Source organism: Ammospiza nelsoni, chromosome 8, assembly GCF_027579445.1.
Source record: "Ammospiza nelsoni isolate bAmmNel1 chromosome 8, bAmmNel1.pri, whole genome shotgun sequence".
NCBI classification, from domain to species: domain Eukaryota; kingdom Metazoa; phylum Chordata; class Aves; order Passeriformes; family Passerellidae; genus Ammospiza; species Ammospiza nelsoni.
Genome location: NC_080640.1, coordinates 33,589,675 through 33,599,174, shown reverse-complemented (window position 1 = coordinate 33,599,174; position 9,500 = coordinate 33,589,675). Strand labels below are relative to the sequence as shown.

Here is a 9,500-nt window from a genome sequence, read left to right as displayed (position 1 = left end):
CATCCCACATGAAAGCATCATGCTGCATGCCTTCCAGCCACTTTTCACTGAAAAAACCCCAAACTGCTCAGTCTGGGCTCACATCATGCCAGCAGTACCTGTATATCAACATTCAGCAGTAATGGAATTCATTCAGAAAATGAACAATTACAAAAATACTTTTACTCCAAGAACTGAGGAAGTTATGCATATCTTCAAAAAATTTCAGTAATCACGTTTTATTTTTGATTTTATTGAAATAAAATTTAAAAATACTTCTGGCCAATATTTACACATTTGATCCAATTACTCTTCCTGCAGTGTGGTATTTCCCCACCTGCCCCTGAAGGCAGCAGCATTTTCAGAACAAGAACTGCTCCCCACATATTAAACCCACTCAGCAATGGGTAAAAGGACATTTTAGAAATGTGGCAAATTGGATCACTGAAAGGAAAAATGGGAGAGAGGTGTTGTAATAAAAGAAAATGGGCAGAGATTTCGGTCATTCATTTGACATAATTTTTCAGTTTTCTGAAATTGTGTCAGCACTGGGAAAATCTCATTTCCACCCAAGACAGTGTGCAAACAGAAGCTTTTGCAGGTAAATTCACTCTGCTGGAGTGACACATAATGAACAGAATGCTCCAAATTCAAACCTTTGGCCTCTTCTCCCCCATCCTGCTCGTGTGTCTGTGCTCCATCTCCCCAGCAGCCATGTCTGGTGCCAAGGCTCTCCCTGCCTTGCTCAGCTGCCAGTGAGCTCTGTGCTCTCAGGTAAATTCACCCCCAGGCTCTGTAAAATGCTCGAGGTGGGTCCTGCCAGGCCAGCCTGGGCACTGTAGGACTCGAGCAGCTTTGCCACCAGGTTCATGTCCACATCCAGGGCTGCCAGCTCAGCAGCCTCAGCTCCACAGTCAGGGCCAGCACTCTCACATGGGGCTGCTCCAACAGAACTTGCCTGCAGGGAGTACAAAGAGAAAGCTTTATCAAATTGCATGAGCAGATTTAAGGGGAAAAAAAAAAAAGGCAAACCACAGGAGAAAAGAAACAACAATTGTGCAGCCAACAAAGTCCAGTACACTCCTGAGTCCTGACAGACAGGAATTCAGACACCAAATGCTCATGCCAGCTGAAACCGAGCAAAGGGCATCCCTGAGAATTCCAGAACACCTAAACAGCCTGAACAACACAGAAAACCTGACAAGTGGCGTTCGCTGCATGGGCACCCCCCACCAACCCTTTCGGGGGGGATCAGCTCACAGAAAACCTTACAAGCATAAACAGCCGAGAAACCTCACACTACAGGAACTCACAAATGAAGCTGCAGCTGCTTGCCCTACTACTAAAACCCGGGAAAAGATGAACAAACTAAAACTAAGCCTTGGAAAAGATGGGCAAATTCCAAGCTTAGCTAAGTTTCAGTTTATAAAAAAGGTATGATGGTGCAGGTCCAGCACACTTTGCTTGCACGTGGGAAGGTTCCAATCCCATTACTCAGAATGGCCACTTGCAGCACATTTCCTGCTTGGAAATTACTGCTGCAAATCAGAGCTCAAGGCACACTCACCCCTCTCTTGTGGCTGCTGAAACTTTTCCCAACGTTGCTCTGTGCCAGCTCACGGTCCATCTCCTCCATGTACGCCTTGAGACTGCCCACGAGCTCCTCAGGAGACACCTTCTGCTCCTGCCTTCCATTCCCAGCATCCAGCTCTTCATCATCCTCAGCTGAGAAACCACACTCCTCCTCTTCATCCACATCATCAGAATCCAGCTCCTCCGAGTCTGCCCCTGCACATGATTTGGTGTCAGTACAACAGCAAAGAAATCAGTGCTGGCATTTGTTTCAAAGAAAGAAGCAATCTCACCTAAAATTCTGTCCAGAGCTTTTGTAAAAGAATCCACATCAAAGGTAACTTGGGATTCATCAGATGACCTGAAATATAAAAATATTTTTAAAGAAATGAAGCTTCTATGCTTGCCTAAGCCTGACACAGGCTCAAGCCATATTATTTTCTATCAAGCCAGGACTGAAGTTGGGACATTTGAATTTAAAAGTCCTCAGAAGTCTGAAGCCTGTATGGATGAGACATCAAACAGTGAGTGGAAGAATTCTTGGCATAAAAGAGCAGAAATTTGAAGACCACAAAATCCAACTGAGGGACAGAGAGCAGCTCAGCTTGCAGCACTTGAACCTGCACCAGTGCCAGAGTGGCACCAAGCTGATTTAAAGCAAGTACAGGTTCACTGCTCTGCCTTTGCTTCAGGCCCTGCTCAGCACAGCACCTTCAAACTCTGATTCTCTGCATCACAGAACCAAGCACAGGGCTGCAGCACAGTGCAACATTCCACACCAGAGCCAAACTCCAGGTGCTACTACCATGGCATTTCTGCTCCTTCCTGCGTGGACACTTTGCACACAAAAGCCTTCATGCTCTCAGCAACTGTTTCCAAGCCATAGTTTTGCTCCTCCTCATTTGGGGAAGGAAGGGACTCATTTCTTGTCTCCTTCAGCATCTGATCCAGAGCACCTGGTGTCATATCCAGCCAGCTGTCATCTGAAAGGACACAGCACAGATCTGTTACTCTGCACAAGCCTGCTGGCCCACAGGCCCAAACCAGCTGACTGACAGGACTGCAACCATCCTGCAGCTCAGTTCTGCAGTTCAGCTCTTGTGCTGGTCCTGGCTCACACACAGCAAAGGCACAGAGAGGCTGAGAAGAACTGAGTGCAGATTTCTTGTCACTACTTACAAACTCTGCTTTGCAGAGCTCAAACTCAGAGAGACCATTCAGTCACTGGGAAGCCTTTGGCCACTCAATGGAGGAAGAAAGGCTCACTCTAAACTGGGAGAGCCAACCCAGTGTTTAGTCTTGAGGAAGGCTGGATTTGCTCTCCCTTCACAGCTGTCAGCATTGCCCCTCTCCCCCCACAAATAACCATCTGTAATAGGAATAATTCCCCCATCCAGCTCACCATCCTCTGCAGGAAGACAAGCTGCTTCTCTCTCCAATTCCTTCAGATCAATGGGGGTTGTCTGTAGTAGTGCCAGGATTTCATCACCTGGGCTCACTTCATCACAGCTGGAACAAAAACCAAAATCAATTTACTGAAATGGATTCAATGGGATCACATGCTCTGCATTCAGGTTTTCACTTGAATTCTTCATTTTTCCTTCCGTGCAAACACATCAAAAAGGGAAAAAGGGAAATGAATCTGGGGGAAGTACCAGAGCACTACACAGAGCATTGGCCAAGGCTCTTTTCCTTTACATTTAATTTGCCTGGTAAATATTAAGATTACCTGATTCCAACCAGCACAGACTGGAAACTCAAAACAATAACAGTCAAGATACTATGGGCTGGCAAAGCCTCAGATATTTCTGTAGTGATTTACTTTTTGGATTTGATCTTCCAGAGAAATCCACAGCCAGCTCCTTGAGCAAAGGAGACAGATTACCCTGTATTCATTATTCACTGGCAATGCTTTTCAAGCACTGGGACACTTTCTACAGTCAACCAAGCAAAAATTGCATTGCAGTCACCACTTGGAATCCACTTGGAAGAGCTCAGCATTTCACAAAACCAAGATAAAAAAGTTACTCAAGCCAGAACTTCTCCCAGTGGAGCATTCCAGAGGAATTAGTACTTGTCTGTCCTGGCCACAGCTCCCATGTTCAATGTGCAGTGGAGAAAAGGGTTCAGGTGTTTGTGACAAGGATTTCAAAGGTCACTTACAGGATTTGTAGGGTATATGACACTCATGAATTTCAAGCAGCTCTCACCTTTCTGGCACTGCAACAGATTGCTGGAAGTGATCTTCTGCCATGTGCAACAGCTCCAGGTACTTGGCTGATCCTTCCATTTCTCCCTACTGAATGCAAGTCACAGGCATGAACCCAAACAATTCCAGGCTTCCTAAGGGTGACTGTTGGTCACACAGAAATGCTGAGAGAACCAGAACAACTAAAACCTCTTGGCCATGAACACTTTGAACTCAATACAGCAAAGGGGCACTCCTGTATTTGAAGCATATTAAAGGATATTAACCTAAGAATCTCAATAAAGTTGTCCAACTTTATAACCTTCAAACAAGTAGTCAATTTATGTCCCATTTATTAACATCAAAAAAGTAGTCAAAGGCATCTTAAAATAAAAACACAAAAAAACCCCAGAAAACCTCACCAAAACCCCCAGAAGTCCCAAAAACCACACACACATAGAAATTACACTTGCATGGGCCCAGATAGGTCTATGGGGTTATGTATGGATCTTGAAGAATATTGAAAGAGGGATGGAAATGAAATGGAAATCAGTGAAATCAGTCACACCTCACACAATCACATATGGGGGTTTTCTTCACTCAAGTGTATTTCTCCCCTTGCTTTAGATAAATGAATCAATCCCCACATCTTGCTTTTTCCTTTTTAATTTCCAAAATAAATTCCTTTCAAAGGGGAACAAACTGCACATTTAAACACATTACTTCATTTCACACCAGATAAGGATTCAAGCTCTGGCCCCACTGCAACTCCTCACACAAGTTCAAGGGTTAAAATGTATTTTCCCTGGAATGTTTAAAAGCCACAGACACTGAAATAATCACAGACCTTGAAATAATCCTTCTCCTTCAAGCTCCTGAGGAATCTCTCCCACAGAGGACCCCTTAACACGTTTCTCTTGGCATCAGGAGCCACTTTGCTGCTCTTGGAGCACAACATTTCAAAGCCATGAGCCTGCAGACAAAAGATGCAACAACAAGAGGTTCTCAAGGTGTGACAGACTTTGCTCACATTTCTCTGGACAAGCAGGCAACCTCCAGACAAGGACCCATTCCCTGCACATGCATGAGCCAAGGCCAAAATGCCCCAGGAATCATTCCCAGCTTCATGCCCAGCTCGCAGGCTCTGTACTGAGGATGAGCTGGGGCGGGCAGGGTGTATCCACTGCGTCTGTCTGGAACAAACTGCTGCTGCACCAGCTGTGCATACAAACACCGAGTGAAAGTCACCTGCAACAGCCAGAGCAGAAACAAACACTCCCTGCAGCGGGACTGGGCTGGGGACAGCCAGCAAACTCCCTCCAGGTCACCAGAGTGCCTTTGAAGGCACCCATATTACAGGCAGTGCCTGAGACTGCATTCAAAATATATCTTAGAAAGATTTTTCTGATAAATTGCTTTTCAGGCTATACAACGTTTGTTCCAAATTGAAATCCCCAAGCAAATATAAACTTTACTCATGCTAAATACATTAGGAAAAATCTTTGATATTCTGGAAAATCCCCATTTGAATTGCAACACGTTTCATCAAATATATCTTGTTTCCTTAACAACAATAACACCACGCTTCTCTTCAACTAGAGAAGTGCTTCAGGAGAATCAAGATATCCTAAGTGCCTCAGAACATCCCAGATATTAAAAAGCAGCATTTCAGGTGCTACAGGCGACCTCTGCTGTTTCCTGATCCTAAGAAAAGCCCTGAATGCAACGTTCTCAACTCCCTCACTCTTTTCCCTCAAACAATAACAAAGTATGAGGCTGCCGCTCCAAGTACACACTTGCAATCCATTTTAGTGTTGTGTTCAAGCCCTTTTAAGAATCTTGGAGTAGGGGAAAATAATTGAACAATTTTTTGCTAATGACCAAATAAATTATTTCCATTTTAATTCATTGCCATTAGCAGCCATCCATATTCGGGTGAAGGTGTCTGCTCATTATTTCACCTGTACTAGACAAAGCTTGTGTCCTTACAGAGACAGCAACTCTCCAGCCCTGAGCATTCCCTATCCTCAGGGACACTTCTGAATCCATGTCTGCTGGGGTTTTTTTTTAATATTCATAAACCCATAGAAAGGCTTAGGTTAGATGGGACCTTATGGATCAACACCTGGTTCCAACACCCTTGTCACAGCCAGGCACACCTTCCACTAGCCCAGGCTGCTCCAAGCCCCATCCAACCTGCCCTTGGACACTTCCACCGTGTCTGGGATGGGGAAACAGCTCCAAGGATGGGCAGTGGTAAGACAGGACCTTCAGAGCACAGGCACTGCCCCCTGGCAGCCCTCCCACTAAAGCAGCTCAGCAGCACCCGCCTTACCTGGCTGCCAGCCCCGGCAACTCCCTGCTCATCTCCCGCAGCAGCTACACAATGAACCACTCATCCTCCACGTTATCCCCGAACACCGCGGTGCCGCCCAAGTGCGCCGGGATCTCGCCTGCACGGGGCACAGAGAGGAGAGGCGCCTCAGCAACGCCGTGCCCGGGAACAGATTGTCCACACGGGCTGCGGAGTCTCCCTCACTGCGGATATCCCAGACCCTGCTGACAGAATCTTGTGTCCTGTGCTCGGGGACGGCCCGGCTGCAGCAGGGAGGCGGCACCAGATGCCTCACTGGGTTAACCCGTGCTGTGACACCGAGAGTCGGGGAAGCCGCCGGGACTCCCCTCACACGCTCCCGGTTCCAGCCCGCCGGGTCCCCTCACACTCCTCGGTTCCCGGCCGTCGGTCTCTCCTCCAAAGATCCCGATTCTCGGCGCCGTGTGCCCATCACATGGCCTCGGTTCTCCCTCCCTCGTTCCCGGTTCGAGCCCGCCGGGTCCCCCTCACAGGCTCCGGGTTCCCGGCCACCGGGTCTTCCTCACACCGCCCAGCTCCCCCTCACACACTGCCGGTTCCCGGACGCCGGATTACCCTCAAAAGATTCCGATTCCGGCCGCCAGGTGTCCCTCACACTCTCCCGATTCTCCCTCACATGCCCTCGGTTCCCGGCCGCCGGGTCCCCCTCACACGCTCCCGGGTTCCCCTTCAGATGCTCCTCGATTACGACCTCCAGATCCCCCTCACACAACCCCGCTTTCCCCTCACACGCTCCCGGATCCCCCTCATACACCCCCGCTTCCCCGCCGCCAGATCCCCCTCACACTCTCCCGCTTCCCGGCCGCCAGGTCCCCCTCCCAGTCCCCCCGGCTCCGGGCGCTCCTCCCGCCGCGCCTCCCGGCCCGCTCCCGGCTCACCGCGGCCCGGCACGTAGCGCAGGCGGAACGGCTGCCGCTGCCACACGCAGGCGGCCAGGAGCGGGGCCAAGCGCACCAGGGCCAGCTCAGCGCAGCGCCGCAGCAGCGCCTCGCCGCCCGGGCCCGCCGCCGCGAACAGGCGAGAGCGCACCGCGTCCTCGGGCAGCGCCGGCCGCCGCAGCGCCTCCATCGCGCCGGGGCCCAAAGCGCTCCGCCCCCGGGGAGGAGCGGCGCGATGGCGGCGGCGGGGTGGCGGCGCTGAGGGTGATATCGCGATACGCGCGGAAACCGGTGCAGCCGGGAGTGGCCGCCGCTGCCCCGGTGCTGGCGCGGCCCCGAGCCCCAGCGCGGTCCCGGTCGCGATCCCCCCGGCCCCGCTCCCGGGCCTGCCGCCCGCGCTGCCCCCAGTACCGAGCAGGGCCCCGGGACGGCCCGGTCACCCCCTGTCCCCTATGGGAGAATATTCCCGGCATTCCTGAGCACCGGTCCTGGCCCGACACTGGTGGGACAGAACGCAATTAAATAAGACCCTGTAACCGGCTCTTATCCCCTGACCCAAGAGTTGGGTCAGTTCTGACTTACTCGGCTCGTTTACTCTTGTTGTATTTAATTTTATTCAGTGTAATTAATCTACAGGGATAACAGCGTCCTCTCTGCTTTTAGGGAGCTGTACCTCAATTCGCAGCATCTTAGGTTTAAGTTCAACTGATTTTGATCCAGCTATTGGTATAGGGTCAAATTGCCAAGTCCAAGAGACTTGAATATAGTTTTGAGGCAGAAAATATCTGGGCTTGTTGGCAATTTTCCGATCAGGTAGAGCCAGGGCCTGGCCAGAGCCCAGTCCCTCAGTGGGAGGGTCTCCCTCACATACCTCAAAAACAAATCTCTCAATAATAGCAGCTATGAGATGCCCCAAACACAGCAAACTGCTGGAGGGCTCCTGTGAGAATACCTGGGGCTGTGTCTGATTGCCACAGAGCAGGAGCAGCCTTGCCCTCAGCAGGTCACAGCCCTGTGCCATGAGGATGTGGCACAAAAGGGTCAGGAAAGACCACAGGACCTCAGCTCAGATGAGGCTTTTGACAGAGCCCAGAGATCTCATCCTGGAACTATGAAAACACAGGAAAATCATGAGACAGCCCTGGGTCAAGGCACAGCAACCCTGCTGGAACAAGAGAAGGGACTAAAGGCTGAGCAGGCAGTGCAGGGAACGGCTGCATACAGCCTGTTTGTCATAGACATCTTTTGTGAAAAATCCTTTCTTTAGGATTTTTCTCCCTTCTGATAAGCTGTGGCCTCAGCAACAAATGTAAACAATGGTTATTTGCTGCTGTGGAATGTAACAGGTGGATTCGTGATTGGTCTCCTGTGGATGTTTGGATTTATTGATCACTCACAGCAGAGCTGTTCTTGCTTTCTGCCTGCACACAAAACTTTGTTATTCCTTCCTTTTCTCTTCTTAGCTTAGCTAGCTTCGGAGAACTTTTCTCTCTATTCTTTTTAGTATAGAAATAATGTAGTATATCTCATAAAATAATAAATCAAGCCTTCTGAACATGGATTCAACATCCTCGTCTCTCTCTTCACCCTGCAACCCTTGCAAGCCCTGTAACACCTGTTCAAAGAGATGCATCTGCAGCTGCAGAACAAACAAGAGAGATCCCAAAGTGACACCATGTCTTGTAGATAGTCACACAAAGATATGTCAAAGTTCATGAAAAGCCAGTTATAAATAAGGTAAGGGAGTCTTATGAATAATGCCTGTTATAAAAATGAGTGAATTCACATGATGGAACCAATCTATCAGCAGTGACTGTCTCAGGAATTGGAGACAATATTTTTCCAGCATTCCTGTATCCACAGCAACGAAACACTGAACAGCTGACAATGGATAACAGCCATAATGTGGAACAACCACCCACTCTCCTGTGTTATCTGTGGGAGATAAACCAGAAGAGATCACAATCAATGATCCTGTCAGGCAGTGCAGCACTGACACCTGTGCAATCTGTGAGAGGATCAAGGGCCCAACAAACTGTATCTTCTTCTGTCCAAAAGCAGGTGTTTATCAGTGTTTCATCACAGCTGCCTCACTGGGATCTGTCTTATCTCCCGAAGAAAATAACCACATCTTGCAATGTGAAGAAACATATTTAAACAAAATGAACTTAGGGCCTAAAATTAATTGCAATGTAATTCAATGTCACCACAGTAGAATTAGAGGTACACTTAAGAGAATTTAAGTTACATCTCTAATACCGAGTAAAAGCTGATCTTAATAAAACTGGAATATAACATGAAATGGCCTAAAATGAAGGAGACTGAAACTTGATCTCATCCCAACTCAGCAACACTCAAACCTGACAGAAATCCACCTCAACGTAAATGACTCTTAACAAAATTAACTCAATTGAGTTATAAAACATAGTTTAACATTACTCAGACATAGCTTTGCCTAGTCTTACGAACACTAAAATCAAATTAAAAAAAAAAAAACAGAACCAAACTG

The 9,500-nt window shown here is 48.5% G+C and overlaps 1 pseudogene; it reads right to left on the bottom strand.

Annotated features, from left to right (window-relative positions):
• Positions 1-202: 202 nt before the first annotated feature.
• Positions 203-7,181, bottom strand: LOC132076548 (protein ecdysoneless homolog; annotated as a pseudogene).
• Positions 7,182-9,500: the final 2,319 nt, after the last annotated feature.